Source organism: Rattus rattus, chromosome 1, assembly GCF_011064425.1.
Source record: "Rattus rattus isolate New Zealand chromosome 1, Rrattus_CSIRO_v1, whole genome shotgun sequence".
Lineage (NCBI taxonomy): Eukaryota > Metazoa > Chordata > Mammalia > Rodentia > Muridae > Rattus > Rattus rattus.
The window spans coordinates 253,817,897-253,841,180 of record NC_046154.1 but is presented as its reverse complement, the minus strand read 5'-3'; the positions used below and the strand labels follow the sequence as shown (position 1 = coordinate 253,841,180).

The 23,284-nt window shown below is 54.7% G+C and overlaps 1 protein-coding gene across 2 annotated transcripts in view; it reads left to right on the top strand.

Annotated features, from left to right (window-relative positions):
- Positions 1 to 4,995: 4,995 nt before the first annotated feature.
- Positions 4,996 to 23,284, top strand: part of Shisal1 (shisa like 1) — a 62,605-nt gene continuing 44,316 nt past the window's right edge. The window contains exon 1 of one of the 2 annotated variants that reach the window (XM_032918897.1): positions 4,996 to 5,151. The gene's annotated coding sequence lies outside the window, so the exon portion shown is untranslated. The remainder of the gene's footprint in view (positions 5,152 to 23,284) is intronic. The other variant, XM_032918886.1, reaches the window with a different exon arrangement.

Here is a 23,284-nt window from a genome sequence, read left to right as displayed (position 1 = left end):
CCACACGGTCCCCGGTCAGCAGCAGGAGGAAGATCCTGGCTCCATCTTGGACCTGGGTAGGCTTAGCTGTGAGGACTGGGGACTGTCCTGCCTCACCTCCTCCAGGACTAGCATGGAAAATGGTTGTTACAGCTGCAGCCAGAAGGGAGCAGGCAAGGAGAAAAGAGAGAACAGGGCATCTCCATGGAGTCCTAGTATAGACAACCAGGTCTTTGGCCATTCCTTAGGACACGTGGTTTGGGAAGTTTGCTGGACCCCGGGGCCAGTTCTCTAAGTCTGAGCTCCCAAGTCCCCAAGATGGCTGTGGCATCTGTACCCTGCCTGACCTGGTCAGTCGGTTGTGTGTACCTCCTGGATAAGTGCAGTGAGGGAACGCATGCTTCCCTCGAGTCATCGGTGCAGAGCTGATGCCAGAACTGACTTTCCAAGCCTCTGGGCAGACTGGCTTTGGCAGCCCTGCTCCTACAGCTCAGGGGAGCATGGGCTGTGCTGAGATCTGTGTGGCTCCGGAGGGAGATTGGGAAACACGCATGCAGCTGACCAAAGTGGAAGGGCCTCAGAGGCTTTATCTGGGTACCTTTCACCTCAGGGCCTCTGCCTCCCACCAGGAAGCCTTCCAGGGTTTCTCCAAACACTTGTTATAGCAAAGGTCTCTCACCCTGTGTGGATAAACAAGGCAACAGGCACCCCCACCCCCTCCATGAAAAGATCAGAAAGTCCTATGGAAAGTCCCCTGGTCCAGCACTTGTCTGAAGACAGAGCCAAGGCCCGATGTGGCCTTATCCTTTCTTGAGGGAACGGGACCTCTAGACCTCTTGAGCCTTGCTTTACTTGTACTGCATGCACACTGGGGAACTGGGACCCGTGTCAGAACCTTTGAAGAGGAGGAAGGAAGAGACTGATGGTCCCTGGAAGGTGGGGGCCACTCCCTGAAGGAAGTCTGGGAGGGACTTGTCACAGCTGGGGAGCCAGCTGGCTCTTGCCCCCTGGGGCTGTGCCTCCCCCTCAGCTTTTCCCCCCCAGGAGGATTCCAGAGAGAGCCGGGTGGGAAGCCTTATGCCCCCAACTTCTAATTAAACGGCAGCGATCTTGACGTGGCAGGTGATCTTCTCGGGAAGCCTGGCTTTAAATTTAGCTCCCTCCCCAGCCAGCCCTTTGAAAAGGCTGCACTCCACCGAGAGAGCATGAGTCATCGCTAGGCCGGCCCGCCTGCCGCTCGCCTGCCCGGTGAGCAGTTGCTTTTGCGGGGGAGCAGGCCTCCCGAAGGCTGAGATGTAGTAAATAAGGCCGGAGGATGAGGGTGGTGCTGGGGTGCAGAGCAGGACTCCCCGCTGCAGGTGCTGAGATGGGGTGAGAGCAGCTGCTTGGTCAGCTGGGAAGAAACCGAGCCCACCTCCCAGCTCGCCTCCGGGTGGGGGAGGGGACTCAGCAAAGACAGTTGCTCCATAGGTGACCCCTGGGCTGCCTGCCTCGTCTGGTCCTCCCAGCTCTGGCAGCCTGTCTCTGCACATGCAATGGGGAAGGAAACTGAGAAATACTCCCCTTTCCCCTTGGCATCTCGGCCTCATTCCTGAGCCTGTTGGGGAGGGGGTGGTCCCTTAAGGGCTGGCAAGATGGCTCAGTAGGTAAAGGCCTTCCTGCCAAGCCTGACAGATCCGAGTTTAATCCCTGGGACCCATATAATGGTAGGAGAGAAGTGACTGCTCAAAGTTGTCCTTTGACCTCCACGTGTGCACCATGGCATGGTGTGTGTGTGTGTGTGTGTGTGTGTGTGTGTGTGTGTGTGTGTAATAAACAAATAGCATGTAATAAAAAGAAGGAAATGCAGGCTGGGGGGGTGTCTCGGTTGGTAGAGTGTGTGCCTGGCATACATATTTAGATTCTGTCCCCAGCAATACATAAACCGTGCATGGTGGTGCAGGCCTATAATCCTAGCTCTTGGGGAGTGGAGGCAGGAGGATTGAGAAATTCAAGGTCACCCTTGGGAGTCTGAGCCCAGCCTGGGCTACTTAAGATCCTATCTAAAATAGTAAGAAAGAAAGAAAGAAAGAAAGAAAGAAAGAAAGAAAGAAGAAAGAAAGAAAGAAAGAAAGGAAGGAAGAAAAGAAAGAAAGGAAGGAAGAAGAAATAGCTTTGAGTGAGGTTGAGTTTAAGACACTGAGATGGGAAGTTAACAGGGAGAGTTGGGGTGGCCCCTGGTACAGGCTACAGAATACGGGCACCACTGAAGAATACTGGGGTCAGCTGGACTGAAGGTGTAGCAAGGGCCCGCTCCTTGAGCCCTCAAGGAAATATGGCCTCAGACACACCTTAGTCCAGGGCAGTGTATTGTTAGGCTTCCTAGTGTGTGGTCATTGCTAAAGCAACCACAGGGTATTAGGATGTACAGGCAACAAAAAGGGGAAGTAGGGTGGGGCCAGGCAAAAGACAAGGTCTCCTTCCCCCTAGAGGACAAGAGGGCATTGGCAGGACCAAGGACCTACAAAGCCAGCACTTGCTGTTGGCCTAACGGGGCTGATGTGATGTCATGAATCTTGTTGGTCCTGGTGGTCATCCTACTTTACACACAAGGAAACAGGCTCAAGGAGGCTATGGGATTTTGTTCAGGGTAGGGACACCTGAGCAATGGGGTATGGGCAGAATCGGGCCCTGTACCTATAGAGAAAGTACGTGGGCAGGGAGGTGTGGGGGACCTAATGTGCCCATGCTGGCCTCAGTGTGGCTGGCACAGACTGGCTGCAGAGAAAGTAGTCAAGGGAGGAGCCAGGAGCTTGGGCTGTGTCCCATGGACTTGGGCTGGCCAGAAGCAGGGCATTAGTGGTCACTAGCCACCAAGTCCTCAGGTACCTACACCCACTTAACATGAGACTGCTTAGTGTCAGTGTCAAAGGGAGGGAGGGGACACCTCCATGCAGAAGGCACCATACACAGATCCCTCTCACCAAGACAGCCTGCCTCACATGTGGGAACACACACAGACACGCCATGGATGGAGGTTGCATGGGAGTGCCAGGCAAAGTGAAACGCCCATACATCCCACCTATCCCTTGTGTCTGAATATCTGTTGACACATCCCCTCAGATACGGTGATCTGCACCATGACATTCACCCCTCACACACTATCCATGTACATGCAGAAAACATGCTACCCACAGCCACAACACACGCAAACAAAGCAGACTACATTCGGCTCCCTGCACACATCACATATGCTATACACATGTCCCATGTCACCTAACACCCCCATCATACCACATACTCAAACACTCCACATCATGTCATATAGCATATATGCAGATCTCTCTCTCTCTCTCTCTCTCTCTCTCTCAGACACACACACACACACACACACACACACACACACACACACGCCCCACACTTCTTGCCCTCCCCCAGTTACCAAGCAGACTCTGCCTCCCTGTGGCCCTCTCCAGAGCCTGGCCTTACCTATCCTGACAGCTTTGGTGTCCTGGCCATTGGCAGCCCCAGTCTCAGGGTGTCCAGTAGGTCAGTTCAGGCTCTGTCCATGAAGGGAACCAGGGCCTGGACGCTGTGAGATGGGAACCAAGGCCCAGTGCTTGGGTGGAGAAAGCACTGGTTCTCCCCAGCTGGCGCCTCCCTGAGACCCTTACCCTTGAAAGCAGCAAAGAGCCAGGCAGGTTCCAGCATCCCGTGGAGTTCTAGAGCCTGCCATGAAGGAGGGAGACGGTCTGTTCCAGAAGAATCCCTCCATGTCAGCGAGGCAGCTGTGAGGGAGACAAAGATGCTTGGGTTTTGATTCTGCTCCTTGTCAGCTGTGTGCCTCTGAGGTGCTTTCTCAACGTCTCTGAGCCTGGTAGTCTGTCAGCAGAGTCCAGAGGAACCACTCAGTGCCATGGCAAGAAGTAAGCTCAGAGTGTCAAGGGCTCAGCTCAGTTTTCCTTGAGGTTCCACTGAGGTCTCAAAAGTCAAAGGTGCCCGACCCCGAAGTGTGGGTGGCAACAGTCCAGCCTGGAGGGGTGGATCTTGGGGGTCTGCCTTTCCAGATGCTCAAGGGTATTCTCCTTCTGTGAACAGCGAAGAAGCTCCATCCTGGCTGTCCCCTGGGAGGAATGCAGGGTTGCCACAAGCTCCCACAGAACTCCAGGCAGTGGGGAATACAGGCCCGAACGCTTGAGGGTGGAGTCCAGTACCTCCTTGCCCTGCAGGTCAGCAATGAAAAGGGAGTGAAGTCAGAACTTGGGGTGTGCTGGGGAGAGTGACACACGGGGTGAGGGTTTAGACCCAGGTCTAGGAGACTGGGGAAGCAAGTCTTCCCTCAATGAATCACAGACCAAGTCTGCCCCTGCCCTTGACTGCCTGGCTCAGGGGTGGCTGGCAGAATAGATCTCCCAGCCAGGGGCTGGGGAGGTGCCCAGGGTGGGTGGGGCAGAATGTCGCTGGCTGCATGGGGCAGGGATCTGTCCACCTGGAAGGAGAGGCTACAACCCTGCAGGCAATTGCTGGTGTCGGGAGTCTCTCGAAAGAGGTATCAAGCGGGGGGGAGAGGGAAAAGAGATGGGGAGATTGGAGGGGCGTTGAGGAGAACCCTCTGGGGGAGGTTGGGAAGGGGGGAGGGGGGAAGGGAGAAGGAAGAAACCGGAGAGTGAGGTGGGGGGAAACGGAATGGGGGGGAGTAAAATGCTAGGAAGAAAGTGAAGGATGAGAGGAAAGAAAACGGAGGGTGAGGAGAAAGGCTGAAGAGAGGGATGGAGAAAACACAAAGGCGGAGCAAAGACAAGGTGGAAAGAGAAGGACTGGGACGCGCGGGGGAGGGGGAAGAGAGAGAAATGGAGAGAGGGAGAGGAGGGAGAGGGAGAGAGAGAGAGAGAGAGAGAGAGAGAGAGAGAGAGAGAGAGAGAGAGAGAGAGAGAGAGAGAGAGAGAGAGAGAGAGAGAGAGAGCGCAGGCCGGCGCGGGGCAGCAGAGGGCGCGGCGGCTGAGCTGAACGCGGCGCGGGACGCGCGTGGGGCGCAGCGGGCGGAGCGCGACCGGAGCCCCGGAGCCCCCGCGCCCGCAGCCTGGCGGACAACTGTTGCGGCGGCGCGCGTGGGCAGCCCCGCGCCCCTGCAGGCGGCTCCCGCGGGCGCCGGCTCCCGGCTGCATAGCGAGGAGCGACCGGCGCGAGCACGAGGTGAGCGGGGCGCGGGGCTGCGGGGTCCACGCAGTGCTGCGGAGCGCGGGCGGGACGGCGTCGGGGGAGCCGGAGCGGGGCGAGGTGATGGTCGCCAGGATCGGGCGACAGCGGGGAACAGTAGCGGTGCCCGGCGGGAGTGGCCGCGGAGCGCGGACGGCTGGGGAGCCAGTGCGCGTGGGGCAGGGCGCCGGAGCCGCGCTGGGAGCCGCTTGGCTGCCCTGGGTTCCCGTTCGGCGACATCGGGAACCACAAGGCTCATCTGCTGCCGCCTCCCAGGGCCGGATCCATAGTGATCCCGCGCCCGGGGCTGGGTGGCCCGGCGGCGGCCTCCGAAAAGCTCATTAGCGCCAGCTGTTGTCATAGCAACGAGACCCCAGCGTCTTCGGGTTCTATTTATTCTAATTATTATTATCATTATTAGTATTAGTATTTCTTATCCAGCCGGAGGGAGAAAAAAGAAAGGAAAGGGGGGCAGCGCATCCTGGCGCCTCCAACTGTTCTCCTTGGAAGGAGCAGCGCCGACTGCCTGATGGGCCAAGCAGAGTCTGGTTCTTGACGGGGTTCCCCAGGCTAGGGTCCCCGGGTGGGTCCTGAAGTGGGTGCTTACTGCCCCAGTCAGACCCCTGGGGCCATGGAGAGACCGGGAACTGGAGTTACATAATTTGTCCCGAGAGTATTTACATGTAAGCATCCTACACCCCCCCCCCACGACTTTTCTGTGTTTTCTGGTGCCCTCGGTTTAGTGGGTGCTCCTGTCAGGGAACCCCAGCCTGGCATAGGAAGAGAAAAGTGCTTTGCGTGGGAAACTAGAGGGACCTCTCTTGAGGCTGTGTGACCTTGAGCCGGGCTCTCAACTCCTCTGAACCGGTCTCCTCACCTCTAAGATAGAAGGGGAGTGGTTCCCATGAGCAGAGGCTGCTATAACCCAGGGCACAGCGAGAAAGCAAGTCCGGTGAAGTTGCCGTGGGCTGTGTGACCCCAGGCAGGTCTCTGCACCCGTTTCTCCAGATGCTGTCTAAAGATGCCTTGGCCACTGACACTCTGTGACTCTGTGACTGCAAGTTGGGCTCCACCCAGAGCCGGCCAACCCAGAACTTAGCCTCTCTGTCCTTTTGTTCTCTTGCTTGATTCCTACTGCCCAAAGGTGTCTGGGAACCTTTGAGATTGTCTACCCCCTGAGCGCTGAGGGGGCTGATTGGAAATGGCCTTTGGAGCCAGACTCTGAAACCAGACTTTGGTCCCTGGTATTAACTTAGGCTGCTCAGGGCTGCCCAGAACCTAGGTTTTCCCCTAATGCTGAGACCTCCCTAGGCAGCTCTTTCTTTCTCTACACAGGGCCGGGCCTGTCCTGGTGACAGAAGAATCCGAAACAGAGCTGGCTAGAAAGTTCTGTTACCCAGCAGCCCCTGAGCCTTCAGGCTCAAGTCAAGCCAAAAGCATTGGATCAGGATTTCTTTTTAAATTTTGTTTTAGTTTAGTTTTTTTGTTTTGTTGAAACCTGGTTTCACATTGTAACACAGGATGGCCTAGAACTCGTGATGTAGCTCAGCATAGCTTCAAATTCACCACGATCCTCCTGCTTCAGAGTCAAAAGGGGGGCTGGGTTTGCTGGTAGGAGCCACCACTGCTGGCCGGCCAGGGTGGGTGGAGGTGGTGTGGGGGTTGAGGGGGTGGGAACGTTACCCTCACAGTCACTCTGGGTTCCTGTGCTGACTCAGGTTTCTGCCAGGGTGGGCACAAAACTGGTGGACTGGCAGTAAGGGGAGGAAATGCTTCTGGGAGCAGCCATCCTGCTGTCCTGGGCCATCCTGCCTGGAGATTGTTGGGGCAACTGGGCAGGAAGGAGGGGCATGGTTGGGGTTGGGAGCATTTCTGCTTGCTCAGCCTTTTATGGAGGCTAGGGAAAAGAAAGCGGTTGGGACCTGTCCAAAAGGAAAGCAGCTGAAGGCCACTCCCCCGTCACCTGTCATCCATCTGTCCATCCACTGCTCCCACCCTGCCCTTCTTTAGTGGCCCCGTGCAGTGCCTGGGCCTTAGTGCTGGAGGAAGCAGGCTGAGGAGAGACCCCGCTGAGCCACCTGACGGTGGGGCACAAGAGGTGGGCACACGGGAGAGGGTAAGGTTGCGAGAGTTGTGGGTCAGTTAGAAGGGAGATAAACTCTCTGAAGCAAAGTTGCAGACAGTGAGGAGGGGACAGCCCCGCCTTGGCCAGGCAGGGCCGGGAGGCTACACTACAGGGTTGGGAGGGTAGAGGAGGTGGCACAGGAGGGCCCTAGCAACCGATAACCCTATCTTAAGTCTAGGGTTGGAGATAGGGCATAGGGGGGTGGTCAGTGAGAAGAAGCTTCGTAGCTCCCAAAGCTCGCTCGCACTGGGGAGCACGGAGGAGAGGTGCCCACAGGAAAGAATGTGCCCGTCTAGAACAAATGTAACCCTTGGCTGGCCCCACTCCTGCTGCCTGCTGCCTGGGGCCTGGCTTCTGGGGGTAGGTGGCAGGTGGACTCTAGGCCTGGCTGTGTCAGCTGCCGGCAGCTGCAGGAAGGGACTTAGCTGACACAGACTCTAAGCTGTGCCTGTAGCGATGGGATTCCTTGAGGCTGGCCAGCGGCAGCACACAGGACCATTGTTCGGAGCAAAGCCCAGCCTTGTGCTGGGAGTCTTATAGACTCTCACATGAGGCCCCAGGGGTACATTCGCTGGTCCTTCTGTACCAATGGAGGAGCTGTCGTGGGAGAGCCTCTAATGAGAGCTCAGCGTGCACCCTGCTACTGAGGCCACAGTGCCTGGAACTCGGCCTTTGACCCTCTGGGAGAGAAAGGAGTGGGCTCTGCAGATGCCGTGTGACCACTGGGGGTGTGAGGGTCGGGGGGCGTCCTCTCGCCAGTATTGTCCTCTTGGCTTTCCTCAGGATGGTCTCAGAATATGGTTCTTGTTGTGCTGGAGGGGAAGATAGTATCTTCCCGTACTCTACCTCTGCTAATTCATCCTTTATTGCTATGGCAATCCCCAAGCACAGTGGAGCCTCGTTTCTCAGCCATTGTCCTGTACAGTGGGTTCTAGAAGCCCAGCGGTAGGGGTGAGTGAGGAGGTCGTCCTGCCTGTTCTGGGTCACACCTCCTTGGTGCTTTGTGTGCCTCCTGCCCTGTGGGTGCTGGTCATAGACCTGGTGGATGAAATCCTGTCTCTTTCTCCTCCATTTCGCCCTTCCCTCCTTCCAGCAAAATCATCCTATTCCGGGGGCCCCTTGCTGGGGCTGTTTTTAGATGATACTCCCTTGGGATGGTGGCAGGAACCTTGGGTCTGCTCAGACTTACCCCTGAGAAGCTCCATCTAGAAACAGGGCCAGGACCTCATTTAGCATGGGCTGTCTAAAGAACAGACCATCTCTAACTGGACCCTGGCTGTCCCAGCTGCCCTGGTCCTGCTGTCACCTCCATAGACACACCCCTCAGCCCACTCCCTTCCTTTGAGGATATTCAGTGACCTTGTCTGGGTGTCTTGATTTAGCCTGTCCCTGGCAGGTTGGAGACACCTGCCCGGGGAAGTGTTGAACGCACTGACAATTGAAGCGTATGAACCCTGCTCTCCATAGCCTATATTGGAGGTAGGTAGAGGTGGACACTGGAAGTCTGACTGGACAAAAAATGTCCCCAGGAGGTCCTTGAGGGCCAAGGTTATCTAGCCGGAGATGGTGGGTGTCACTCAGAGGCTGGGGGAGGGGTACAGATGCTTCATAAAGTATGAACTACACGACACCCGCCCCCCCCCAGGCCAACTCTTGAGAGTCACCTCTGGAATCCCTTTTCTGTCCATGGGAACCCTCGTCCATCTGTATTTTCAAGTAAGTCTCGGTGAATAGGGCACACAGGTCACCACATGCCCAGCACCCTGCTCTCACCTTCCTGGGGGTGGGGTGGGCGCTGAACACCCCACAGCTCTCTGCCCAGCTGACCTCAGCAGACATGGGTACACACACCTTGGAGAATAGAGAAATAGTCCTCACACATTTCAAATGACACCTGTTTAACAGTGAATTCAGTTCTATGAGCCTGGGAGAGAAAAAAAAATGATTTTTGTTGTTCACACTTCCATGGAAAACAAGACCAATCGTGGTCTCTTAAAAGCCAGCTCCCTAATCTGTTTATCCCTGCCTGGCGGCCTCTTAGGAACAGGCAGAGGCAAGGCTGGAGGAGGGAACGTAGCTGCCCTGGCTGAGAGCCCTGTGGGGCTGGGAAAGTTCGACTCCTGCACCAGGTCTTGAAGATCCTGGACGAACAAGGGGCTCAGGATAAAATGACATTTTCTTAGACATCAGCACAAATTAAAGGCAGATTCCTTCCAGCATCTCGTCCACACTACCAGGCGTGCTTCGGCGGTGGTGGTGGCGATGGGGGCTGCTTCACAGAGGCTTGTGGGAAACCTGCAGCTGGAATCCAGCTGAGAACAAGCATAGTTAGCGTCCATTCACTCCCAGCTCCCAGAGCACCTTGCAAGTTGCTCGCTCAGAGCCAGGCTCGGAGGAGCGGCAGAGGGAATTTGACCCACTTGCCCTGCTGTGCTGCGTAGACTGGAGGCAGGAGAACAGAGGTACCTGAGGGGGGCCGGGAGGGCTACTGGAAAAGCTGGCATCTTGAAGGGTGTGCAGGAGTGATGCCTGGCAGAGGAGAGGAAGGACATTTCTAGAAGGAATGCCGTAAGTCCCACAGAGACCTGGTTCCAAAGTGACATCTTCAGGCTTGAATACATTCCTTTGTCACAATCTAGCCTGACATGTGTCTGTTTCCCAGACCTTTGTGCTCATTGTCACCTGCCACCCTCAGAGAGCCCCAAGCAGATCTCCGATTCTCTAAGGAGAGCTGAATCCTGAAATCAGGAAGGAAGGTGGCCAGTTAGAGTCAGATCTGGCTTGACCCTGGATGGAGTGGGCTCTGTAAGGGCTGGGGGGCAGGATACAGGCTGTTGTGAGCACACTGTGTACTGCACAGAGCTTACACTGGTTCTGGAGCCCTCCCTCCTGGGCTGTAGCAGGGCCTGGGGCTTCAGGATGTGGGGCCCGAAGGCTGCCTGAGTCCCACTCTCTACACACCTGGAAACAGGCTGATGGAGCCTTTGTGAATCTGCAGACAGGCTGGCGTCCTCGCTGGCCCCCGTGAGCACAGCGGGAAGCCTTCCCCCCCCCCCCCCCCCACACACACACACACACACACACACACACACACACACACCGTCACCTTGTTTGTTCCACTGTGGTGTTTAGATGGTTCAGGCTTCTGGGAGCAGGTCTGGGATGTGACATTACTGGGTGTAACTGCCTGGAATTGGAGTCCTTTTGGGACCGAGCCCAGCTGCTGTGCTGGGGCCTGTCACCAAGGCAACGAGCCCTGGGAGTCACAGAGGCTGTACTGGGCTCCATTCTGGACAAGTGTCTCTTCTGCATGCTGCTCACTGGGGGACCTTGGGTAAGTTATATGGCCCCGTGGCCTCAGTTTCCTCCCCCTGAAAAATGGGTGACTGTTTAGAATGCATTGGTTTTTTACTTCGGGGCCCAGCCACAGCTTTCAGAAGCCCTACTCTGTGATGCAAACCCATTACTCCGAGCCAAGCCTCGACGTTGAGGAGGCCCGGAAGAAGCAACCCCCGTGGTGCCTGGACCCCTGCAGCAGGGGTATCCACAATAGTAACTGGAATGTCATGGAAGGATACTGAAGCTCAGTGTCGTGCCTGTCCCAGCACAGTGGCAACTGCCCAGCAAAAGAGGCAGTGACAGACTGGGACTCTGTTCCAGCCCCACCCCTGCCAGCCAGCCAGGGGCCTTGTGCTTTCTTCTGAGCTCCAGTGTCTTCAAAGTCTGGTGGACCTGGATAAGCATGGTGACAACGGTCACAGGCAGGCAGAGAGGGTAGAGGCAGGGACTGTAGCATTCTGAGTAGCCCACCAGTTCCATCGATGGCTCCTCTGTCCCACCCCACCTCTGACTCTCTCTGGCCCTCAGTTTCCTTTTCTTGGGGTTCTTGTAGGATTTAGGTGAGTCTGGTCTATAGTAAATGCTCAGTGTACATTCATAGGATGACATGAATACCACAGAAGGTAGGGCAGGACTAGCCTTCTCTATTCTGGGTGGAGAAGCCTGCTCCTACTTAGACCCAGCAGGTTGGACAGGTTTGCTCTGACTGAAGGGAGACAGGGATGGCCAAGTGAATGGGTGGATGAATGAATGAGTGGGTGAATGAATGAATGATGGCAGGAAAAGCACTATAGCTTCATGTCAGGGCAGCCCAGGGAAACTTCAAACGGCTAGTGCAGAGAGGCGACACCCTCCTGTCTCTCTCCCCATCATGATTTGTTCACTGAGTTGGTGGTCCAGCTTAGGGCCAGGTCCCTTTGGTATCCCAGAGTTTGGTCCTGCAACAGGGCAGAGCCGTACTCAGCTTGAACTTCCTTCCTACCCATTGCCTTGGAATGGCTCTGACTCTTTTCTCCCCATCATGCAAGAGGCCACGTTGTGCTGTCTTTGCTCAGAGCCCTGGGAGCAGAAACAGCGTGTTCGAAGGGCACCTGCCGCCTGCAGGGGAACAAAATCAGAGGAGGAGCCTGGGCTCAGAGTTGCAGTGATGGGGGCAGGGGAGGCTGAGGATTGTCATGGCACAGCCGTGAGGGCCACACAGCCCTCCATGCCAGCTCTTTTCAAGAGCCCAGGGGACAGAACAGAGAAGGGATAGCAGAAACCAGGGATACTGAAAGGCATCCACAGGCCTGGACAACCTAGCTAGCTACCCTGGGGCCCTGAGGGTTGGGAGAGCCCCTTCCTGACCACAGTGGTACTCTGCCACTCTGCAAACAGCAGGTCCCAGCAGAGGGGCTTTCTAAAGCAGGAGTCATGGAGCCCAGCCAGTTTCCCTCTCCCACCTGCAGGAGAATGCCTTGGTCAGCTATCGAGGAAAAGAGAATGGTCTCTGCCCTGGGCCCAGCCCTCTGAATGCTGGCCTCACTCAGTGCTCTTTCACCTCTCTACCTCAGTTTTCTTCTCTGTAAAGTGGGTCCACGTCAGATTGCTAAAGGCAACGGATCCGTTCATTACCTCCTGTTATCTAAATGCCTGGGACAGCAAGACAGGGTAACCAGCTCAGGGGAAGGACGGGCCTGTACGAGAGGCATGGAACCCTGCTCTGGGGGTTTCTGGTTTTTCTGGGGGTGCGTGACAAATGAGGAAAGGCTGGAACACTGAAGCCTGGTTTAAAAGCTAGAGGCAGCACAGGACAGCAGGACTGGGAGGGTCAGTTGTCCCAAGTGTCAGGAGTTCTTCTGATCTGACTGACCTCTAGGGCTTGCCCAATGGAGTCAGAGCCTCTGGTGCAGATGAGACAGTCACCTTCTCTGTCCTGGGATGTGACCGCTTTGTGAGAAAACTCACAAATGTTGGGCACGACAGATATGGAGCAACTCTGTCTAGCGGGGGTTGGGGGTGCATCAAGGAGGCCTGCCTGGAAGAAGTTGCAACCCAGGTGCCGTTTAGGCTAGAGAGGCAAATGGAACAGCAGTAAAGCTTTGAGGAATGAGTTGGAGACACTCTCTACATTGTGACCTGGCTATCCCTGAGCATCCATGGGAAGCTGAATGGAGGTAGGGGCCCCAGAACTCCTACCCCAGCCATGCAGCACAGAGCTCTACTTTCACCCTGGAGACTTAGAATGACATGCATGCCCCTACCACCCACTGTTGTGCCCAGAGCAGACAGTACTAATCAACCCACCCTAGGAGGTCAGGTGACCCAGTCCTTTGTGTAATGCAGTCTTGTTAGTCCGTAAGAGGATATGTAGCTACGCTGCCTGCTATGGGCATTGGGACCACTGAGTTGTTATGGTCCTTTGTGTCTGTGTCTCAGCCCCACACCTACAGCGCTCTCCTGGACAAGGGAGTTGGAGGGCATGGCTCCATGGCTCCAGGCCTGGAGGGTCCCATCTTTACTAGAGCAACAGAGATAGCCCACCAGGGACATTGTGTCATTATGGACCCCTAGGGAAGAGTGCCTCTGTGGAATGCAAAACTTTCCCTTCTGGAGCTGGCCCTCACCTGTCACCTGCAGGTCCCAGGTCCCAGGTCCCAGGATGAGCCCAGGCAGCCTTGGGTGTCCTTCTAAACCCTGGCTAAAAGAGGAGGGGGAGAATGTCACCAGGAGAGAGACCAGCCAAAGGCGTGCGACTTCTCTCCTGAAATCCAAACAATCGGACAATCTGTTCGGGATCGATTTAGAAGCGGCAGAGTGAAAAAAAAAATCAGCAAATACAGTGTGAAAGCTATTTTCTCTCCCTCCGGCACGGCTGGGAAGCGGCTGGGCTGGAGTTTATTTGTAACCTGGCCAAGGCTAGCCAGGCCTCTTCCCCTCCCCGTAGCCCACTCATGCCCTCCCTGCCCACAGCCGCCTCCTCCACTCCCACGTCCAGCTGGACACCTAGGGGCTCTCAGTGACATCAGCCTGCTTCAGCCTCGGGAAGTCAACACTGGCAGAGGCCACAGAGACAGCCGTGGGCCTTGTGTTCCCCAGGCACCTAGTTGGGGTAGCTCCCAGAAAAAGCACTTTCCCTGCCCCTCTGCTGACCCAAGGCCCTGCACAGCAGGGCTTCAGGATGGCACATGACCCCCAAGACTAGTCCGGCATGTTTTCCCGGGCCCTAGGCTGGGACATATATGTAGTAACTGTTCTGTAAATGGTTCTAATCTAAATGGTGACTCTCCAGTGCCTCATCTCTGGGGCCAGGAGGTAAGCCATGAATGTTTAGAGCCTCCGTGTCTATTACTACCTTTTCCTGGGCATGTGGGGTATCCCATTCTTTATTAGCTGGGATCTGAACCACAAGCTAATTAAAGTGACTGAATAAAGAGTCAGAAAGGTGACACTTCCCTGGTGGTCTGAGTGCCCCCTGTCCCCTGCCAAGGGGTCTCAAGGGCTGTGAGGAGCTGGTGTCTGAGGTGCCTACAGGCACCTCTGAGCAATGGGAACACTAGTGGTTCATATGTTCCTAATCTTTCTTTGGTTGAAGGGGTAGGAGGGGACTCCTGGTAACTAAAGCTGGTTGATTTTGGGACACGGGGACTAAGTTAATCTCCTCTAAACCCCACTTTTCCTCCTAAAGACCAAAGGCAAGAGCCAAGGCTCGGAAAGATTCTGGACCGCGGAGATCAGACAAGCTTAGGTCTAAGTCCCAGGAGCTCAGCTGAGCTCAGCTGCTGTGTGATCTTAGGCAAGCAGGGCTGTCTTTCTGGACTTGGTTTTCTCTCCTGAAAACTGAGAACAGGGCCCTATTTTCAAATATGTAAGGGGTCAAGGTTTGTGGAGCTGGGCACACAGTAGGTGCTCAGGGCAGTCTGTCCCTCCTGGTTCCACTGTTCACTAGTTCCACTGGAAGCACTTAAACCTCTGCCCGACTCTATGAATTCTAGTCTCTGGGACAAGGAGGTGTTTTCCCAGAAGACACTAGGATTGATGTCAGAGCACAGGAAGCCCTTGGGCCCCAAGTATCTGAGTTCCCACCCTGAGCCACTCAGGAGTCACATGGATGGGAACTGGACTTGCTGGAGGCAGTGTAGACACCCGGTGCCCAGAAGTCTAAGATGTGGCTCCAGTTCCCGTCTGCCACTTGTGATCTGCCACAGGGTCCTGAACGTGGCCGTGACTCAGATCAGGCCTGTGGCCTCCTCTGAAGCTCACGAGTGGCCCTGACTACTCCTTGCTTTCCTTGAGTGCATACAGAGGCTTGGCAAGGAGAAGGACAACTCTGAGGTCACAATTCACCCTGGAGCCTCCCCCAACAGGCTAGAACTGGCACCCTACTTAAAGACTGTCATGAGTGCAGGAGCCTCCCCCCCCTTTGTCCTCGGTGGCTGTGGCTGTGGCCACCCTCTGCGAGCATGCTCCCCACCTCAGACCCCCTCCCGTTGCTGATTCTCCTCGGTTTTTGCAGACCGAGCTCTTTCACAAAAACCTCTGATGTTACCTCCCTGGTGGAAGGAAGTTCTGAGCCCACAGCTCCAACCCCCAAAGCAGTGCTAATTAGACCTCCAAAATGCTTTTTGTTTTCCCAAACATCGACTGAGGCCACAAGACATGGCAATTTCCTCTCCATAACCAGACACGTTCTGGTTGGGAAAGGGTAACCTTCCTACGGTGGGCCAGGGGGGACACGTTTCCACTCTGAGTGTGCGTGGTGGGCTCTGCCACGCCCCCCAGGTCCCCACCCAGAGTGAGCCTCCAAGGTGAACGTCTATCTTAGATTGCTTCCTATTGCCATTATAAAAACATGGAGCTAAACCAACAACATGAAGAAGAAATGCTTTTATTTTTTTTATTTTTTATTTTTTTGGCTCACACACCCCAAGTCACACTCCATCACTGAGGGAGGGCAGGAACTCAAGACCACCTGCCCAGGGGAGGTGCTGCACACTGTGAGCTGGGGTCTCCCACGTCAGTCATCATTCCAGAAAATTCACCCCAGACATGCCCACAGGAAGCCTTCTTTCTGCTCATGTTCCCAGACAGCTCTAGCTTCTGTGAGGTTGATGAAAATCTAACAGGCGTGGCCCTCTAAGATGTTTCCCTAAAGTGCGTTCCCACCCCCCCCCCCGTAAATAAACTCCCTAAGTATTCCCCCCAAGGTGAGCTCTCCTCAAGGCGAGTGCCTCCAAAGCCGTGTGGGTTGTTGAATGGCCCTTCTGGCACCCCTTCTTGACGTCTTGGGCAGTGGTGGGTGGGGCAGGCCCAGTGGCCCCAGAGGGATGCTCTTGCTCCATTGTGATTCAGGAGACAGTGAAGGAAGAGGTTGTAGCTGATATGAGGGGGCAGAAGAAGGAACCCATGGGATAGCAGTGCTGGAATCTGACCTAGGAGGAGGCACAGGCTGGAGAAGAAAGCCCTTGGGAGCTGGGTGTCTCCTACTTCGAGGTGAGACAATCAGAGGTTTGGTCTGGTCCTGAGGGAAGCTCTCAATGACTCCATGCCTGGGTAAGGAGGCACGAGGTCCCCATGTGGTAGGCTCAAACAGGACACTTGTGTTTTAACTGGTGTTTCTTTTGGGGGCATGCATGGAGGTGTCTTTTATCTACTCTACAACCCCTACTCTCTTCAGCTCAGTAGCTCATCCTCGGGTGAAAAGCAGGTCATGGAGGTAGCAATCTGAGATAGAGGAGTTTGGGGGTTGGACTGATGAGGAATTCTTTTGGGAGCTTTGATGCATTTGTGGTTTCAGGGACTGCAAGGTTGCAAGCCAGCAGAGAGAGAGAGACACTGTTGCCTTCTCAGATCTGGGCTGGTAAGAGCTTGCACGTGCTCACCAAGGGGATCGAGTGCCACTTCTTGCATTCTTTAGAAGTGCCTGGTCCTCTGCATGCCCAGCCATGCCTCTGAGAAGCCAGCCTGAATGACAGTTAATGAGAACAGGTAGGCCTGGTCCACTGAGGCCTGTGGCCATGTCATAGATCATTCCTGGAGCCACTGCCACCTTTGAGAGGAGCATTCAAGTCTTGCCTGGCTCATGGTGGCTGTTTTGGTGCCAATTTGGGGGAGCCTAAGTGGGGGCTCATTAATTCCAGCCACGGACCAGGTTGGGGGCAGATGTGTGAGTGGCCACAGTCCTCCAGGCCAGCTAAGAGACGGACTGCAACTATTCGAGAGAGGGGCTCTGCAGCTCTGCGGCGGTCCTATTTGCATAAATTTGAAGTTGATTGGCCTAGAGGCAACTTCACTTTATCACAGATGACAAGCCTCTGGTCGGAACAGCAGCCACTGTCAATTATCGGCCTTGGTGACTTGGTTTGTTATAGTTGGCATTGTCGCCCCTCCCCACACTCCCTCCAAGTCTCAACCTGCATTCAGTGTGGTTCCCCCAAGGGTACTCCGGCCTAGGGCAGATTAACCCTGCAGACACTGGAGCTGTGACACTGGGAACTGCTAGCAAGTAGCCAGGTTCTCAGGCAGAATAGGACAACCCTGAGTCTACACTTCCAACCAGTTCCCAGGAAGGCTTGCTGGGCCAGAAGCTTAGGAACTTGGGCCGATGGTTTGTGTCAATAAAACTTTATTGAACACAGCATCTGCCTTTCACAAACTCTGTCTATGGCCACTCTTGACGACAGCACTAACAGAGATCTGGTGACTAACCTCCTACAAGAAGTGGCCCAGCCTCTGATTAGACCATAAGTTTTGGACCTAGAGGTCTAGGAGTAGTGATGTTGCCTTCCTAACCCATCCCCCATTTATCTGTAATAGCCATACTCCAGGTACTGTGATCAGCCATGTCTGGGATCTGCTGTCCATACTGTAACAAAAGACCTGAGACAATCATCTTAAAACAAGGAAAGGTTGTTCGGGCTCATCCTTTTGGACCATCAGCCCATGGTCAGTGGTGTTTTTTGCTTTGGGCCTCTGGTAAGGCAGAGCATCATGGTAGTAATGTATGATAGAGGAAATTCCTTACCTTCTGGCTGGAATGGAAGACAGTAAGAAGAAAGGCTGGGGTCTCAGCAGCCCTTTCACACATGTCCCCAGTGACTGGAAGACTTACTAGGCCTTACCTCTTAACTGACTACCACCTCCCAATAGGGCCAAGCAAGAGAAAAACACTTCAATGCATGGACATTAAGCTGTAGGACCCGAGCACCATCCCATTAGACAGATAGGAACACAGAGGCTGCGAGAGGATCCTTGTTTGCCCAAGGTGCCAAGCTGATAAGCTATGGCATCTATGGCACACTTCCCTTGCCCCATTACAGAGGAAGGAGTGAGCTTCCCAGAGGCCAGGTATTCCTTGGGCATTCAGTGGGGCCGCATAAGAGGTGACCTCGGCTCTGAGAGCGGAATCCCCCATTTTAGACCAAAGCATTGAGTACAAAGACATTTGTTACTGTTGGCCCTGAGTGATAGATGAGGAAACCCAGACATGGAGTCTCTGACCAAAGAGTCTACCAAAGGAGAAGGTTCTGGGGCTCCCTTGAAGGAGGCTGGAGATCACTAGGAAACGAGTCCTTCTTGGGATAAGGACGTCCCCAGGAAGCATGACCTCAGGGAAGAGGATCCAGTGTCCTGTGTGCCTGCCTGAGGAGGCGCGATCATTTATATTTTATGTTTAAGCATGAGTATCTGTGTGCGTGCATGTGTATGCGTGTGCATGTGTGTATAACTGTGTAGGCCAGAGTTCAACATTGGTATTTTCCTCCATTGCTTTCCCATCTTACGTTTTGAGACTGGGGGTGGCGGGGGTATATCACTTGCTAACTGAGTCTGGTGCTCACCAATTCAGCTGTGCTCCAGGGGTCTCCCCATCTCTCCCTCCTCAGCGTTGGGATGAGAGGCACCCGCTACAGCACTTGGCTAAAATCTTACACAAGTGCTGGGGATCCAAAATGAGGTCCCTGTGCTCATGTGCGTGACAAAGCACTTTGCCCACTGAGCCGTCTCCCCAACCCCCCCGTTTTGGTTCTTATGTAGGGATTTTCTCTATTGCTCTGTATTTTATTTGAGGGACCTAGACCGTGGAATTAGATCTGTTGCTGCCCCTGGCTTCTAGCTCTTTCCTACCTAAATCTGTGTGGTGGCTTTGATGGTTACCCATGTGTTGTTGGTCAGTGACAGCAAATATTCCTGTCTTCACCAGGGCCAGCCGCCAGCTGCCGTGTGTTCCACAGAGTCCCCCATTCTCCCCTGTGGGCCTTGCTTGTCACAGGCAGTGTATTCTGAGACATCAGGTAGATATGTATTTCAGAGCTCTCTTCAGCCTTGGGAAAGAGTGTCGATCTGAACCCAGTTTTTGGAGCTTAAGCATCTCCATTGGCTTTGCACGGCTGGGCTGGCCTGGGATGTTGAGTGTGACCATTCTTTGCTCTGAGGAAGCACCTGAATTTGACCCTCTTGAGACATAGTTTGGTCTTTTTTTTGCCTTTGGCCAATTTCCAGGTCTCTTTCTTATAAATGGTGCCACTGGAAGGCCATTCTAGAACCTGGTGCCCCTGGACCAGTGGAGCCTTTGCTCAGCCAAGAAGGGTGTTAGCCATACCTGTCCTCTGTGTGGGTAGAGGGGGAAGGACCCAGGATGTGATACAGTGAGTCTCACTGACAGGCTCCTCCTGGGGCTCTTTGCTCCCCTGGTTTCTCTGTGGCTCTGAATCTGTTGAGGGGGAGGAGGAGGAGGAGGATGAGGAGGAGGAGGAGGAGGAGGAAGAGGAGGAGGAGGAGGAGGAGGAGGAGGAGGAGGAGGAGGAAGAAGAAGAAGAAGAAGAAGAAGAAGAAGAAGAAGAAGAAGAAGAAGAAGAAGAAGAAGAAGAAGAAGAAGAAGAAGAAGATTCTAATTAATAAGATATCCACCGTGGCCCAAGTTCTAAAAAGGAAAGGGACTCACCCAGGGCAGCATAGCTAAGAAGTGTCAGAGCTGAGACTGAAACCTGTGTTCAGACTCCAAGCTCAGAGCCCTTCCTGCTCCTTGTCAGCCGCTTAGGTTTGGGTCTCAGCTTTGTCACAAGCTAACTGGGTACATCCACTCCCCCCATACCCTGTGCCCCTGCTTGTACCCTGAGGATCAGCACAGCACCCCTAGCCTTAAGGATGATGTAACCCGCCAGCCCCTACCATAAGGTTGTCCCATGGCTGCCCTACATGGCACCCAGCCCTCTGGGCTGCCACGGTCCATCTGGATTATGGCTCGATAAGGGCACAGAGACCCATGTGTGCTGTCTGCCAAAATGGATAAAAAAAAGGTTTATCTCTGGCCTTGCTCGGGAGGGTGGATTCCAGGGGCAGCGGGCGGGAGCGAGGGAGCTGGCCTCCTTTATGGCCTGGCTCTTAATGCCACCCAGAAGCTGCAGTGCAGGCTGCTGTAGGAATGCCAGCCCAGGGCAGGCAGGGGGGCTGAGCCACACAGATCTAGTGTGGGAGATGTTGTGAGGAGGGGCAGGCAGGAACAGGGTTGACGTGAAAACTGGGATGCAAGGGACCAGGGTTGTGCCCAGCCAGAAGTATCTCAAAGAGCAAGGAAGGGTGGCTCTCCCTGCAGAGAGGACATACACAAGCCCCTCAGGTCTGCCCATGTCCTAGCTCTTCCACCCCTTGCTGTGTGACTTTGGGCTTGCGCTGACCCTCTCTGTGCCTCAATGTCCTAATAGCAAGGGTCTAGAGAAGAAGGGAAGAGAGAGCTAGGTGACAGACCAGAGCTTGCTGTGTGCTAGAACTGCAGGCCTGACATAGGGGTGACTTGAATGCTCCATGAACCAACAGGACATGGACACTACCCTGGGAAATGGGCTGGAGGGTGAGAGATGACAGTCATTATGGAATCAGGACAGGGAGGAGCCAAGCCAATATAGAGTCCGCCAGTGATGGCTGACTGCCTAGGGTCCCTGGCATCTCTCTGGGCTTCGGAGACATCTGTGCTTATGGCTGATGCTGAAGTTTACTTTTCTCCTGCATGCCTCAGGGCAGTGTGGGTACAGAAGGGGTCCCCATAATGACATCCTAACACCTATCTGTCTCCTCTAAGCCACAATTCAGGGGGTTCACATATGTGCTGAGCCCCAGCTATAAGGCCTCAGAACCTCAGCTATAAGGCCCCAGAACCCCAGCATAGCTGGGACACTTCACAGGGCTGCTCATCTGAGAACTGACTCTCACTGGGGATGGATAGGGCCCCGTGGGACAGCAAGCCCAGAGTCTGGCCTATGTAGAGTATGGTAAGGGGTCACCGGTGACATGTTCCTAGCCTCTGCATCCCTTGGAGCAGGCAGAGTCCTTCCAGCACATGCAAGGAGGGTGGGTGGCAGGCTGGTAGACTGGAAGCCTCTTTTGCCTTTACCAGGTCTGACCCAGTCACTTGCCTTGGTTGGGGTTTAGAGCCAATGGTGACTGGAGAGTCAAGAGAGAGACCAGCAGCTGCAGGGGGATCACAGCCGGTATATGCAGTTGTTTCTGGCCCCTGCCTTACAGAACTCTGCAAAAAGGGAAAGTCTTATGGAAGTTTCCAGAAGAAGGTAATGACGGTTGGCGTCATTAGTGGGAGTCTGGATGTTCAGCCCTGTAGGGGAGCATAGACAGCCCCTGTCCTGGCTCTGCCACACCTTGCTTTGTGACTTTGAGCTCTACACCTTCTCTCTGCCTCAACGCCCTAATGGCAAGAGCTTGGCATGGAGGGTGGCTGGGAAGAGAGAGCTAGGTGAGAGACCAGGGCCTGGTGTATGCTGAAAGCTACAGGTCTGAGGTGGGGTAAGTTGAATGCTTTGTGAACCAGCCCGACATGGTGATGGCAGGGGTAGGGGTTGGGGGATGAGGGAATCAAGTTCTGACCCAGGCTTCTCACATCTTCAATTTCTGAAAGGTTGATCACCTTTAGGAGCCCTGACCCTGGTGACAACTGGCTTTAGACAAATGCACTGTTCCATGTCCCCTCCCTACCCAGTGCCCAGGGATGGCTTTCTATTCCTCTGTGCCCAATCAGCAGGCCAGCCAGGGTTGCCAGGCAGAACACAATGGGAGCCAATCATGTCCCCAGGGGGCAGTGGGCCATACCCACCTCCTGCCTCAGGACCTCAGCACGACTGGGCTTCCTACTGGCAGCGTACCTTAGCATACAGACTCAGTTTCCTTTGCTCTGATTCTGGCCTGCTTACCTACCAGACCTCAGCTTCTAGGGCTTTCAACCTAGACCAATCTGGACCCCCCTCTGCAGTCAAGATTCCTGTTTAGCCCCCTGCAGGTCTGTGGGTCCCAGGATCGTCTCACACGTGTGTGAAAGAGTGGATTAATGAATGAATGTCAGTCAACATCACCTCATCTCCTCTTTAGTCCCTCTTATATCCCTTAGGATGGGTGGGCTGCCCCATTATGAGAGGGAACAGGGGTTGGGGATTTAGCTCAGCAGTAGAGCGCTTGCCTAGCAAGCACAAGGCCCTGGGTTCGGTCCCCAGCTCTGGAAAAAAAAAGAAAGAAAGAAAAGAAAAAAAAAAGAGAGAGAGAGAGAGGGAACAGGCTCAGGACCTTAGTTCCTCTCCCCGGTGAAGGCCCCTGACACGGAGGAGGTCTTGGGAGAGAAACCAGACCACGCTCCAATAGGCAGTGGGTGTGCCCACTTTCCCCCCTGTCTATCTCCATAAGGGACATCCCTCCAGTCACACCTCTTCCGGAGAGCCTGGGGTTCTGGATGCTGGTCCCCCTTCTCTAAACAGCTGATTGCTGGGAGGCCTGAAGCAGAAGCTGGCCATACTGAAAAGGCCAAGGGTCATCTCAGCCAGAATCTTCTTTTACATGCAGCAGAAGGATACTGAGGCACAGTGGGGAGCTGGTGGTGGCCCCAAAGAGAAGGGCACCAGGAGCCTTCAGCAGGCCTGGAAAGCCACAGTTAGCTGTCACTACGCTGCCTACTTCCCTCCGGCCTTAGTTTCCTCTCCTATGAAGTGGGATGGCAGTGGGGACCTGACTTCCCATCTAGCAAGCAACACACAGAGAACCGCTGATGGGTGGAGCGTGGGGAGCCTCTGGAAGGGGCAGCCCTGTTTGGGCTCAGAACTTGCACCCTCTAGAGCCTGGTTGGCTGTGAGGTGGGGAGCAGTCGCCGGAGGGAGCCTTAAATGGGGATAAGCTCATCTCTGGAAGGGAGGGCCTAGGGAGACCAGAGGCAGTAAAGCTGCGTTCTTCCCATTAGACTCAAGTGTTCAGAGCCTTCTCCTCTCTCTCACCTGACAGGGGCTCCTGGAGAAGATGGCTTCACACACAGTGGGACTCTGGGCCCTATGCCCGCCCCATCACTCCAAGCCAAGTGGCTCAGCAGGAGGAGCTAGCCATTCTCACCACACCTCTGTTTGACCTCTCTAGAAGTTTCCTTTTTCCTATCTAGAAGTTTCTAAAGCTTTGCCAATGTCCAGGCAGAATGTCAGCAGGTTCCTGCTCTGCAGAGGCAGGGGGTGGGGGATGTTTAGTGCCTACTGTGTGCAAAATATATAGGTGGTGTTAAGAATCTGGGAGACTGCCAACGTGGATGGAAATTGAGGAAAGGCTGAGCAGCACTGGGGAGGAGAGCTGGAGTGGCATCAGGCACGGTCGTCACACATGTTTCTTAAAGGGCAAGGAACCTCTCAGGACCTAATCGTTGCCTTTGGGAGC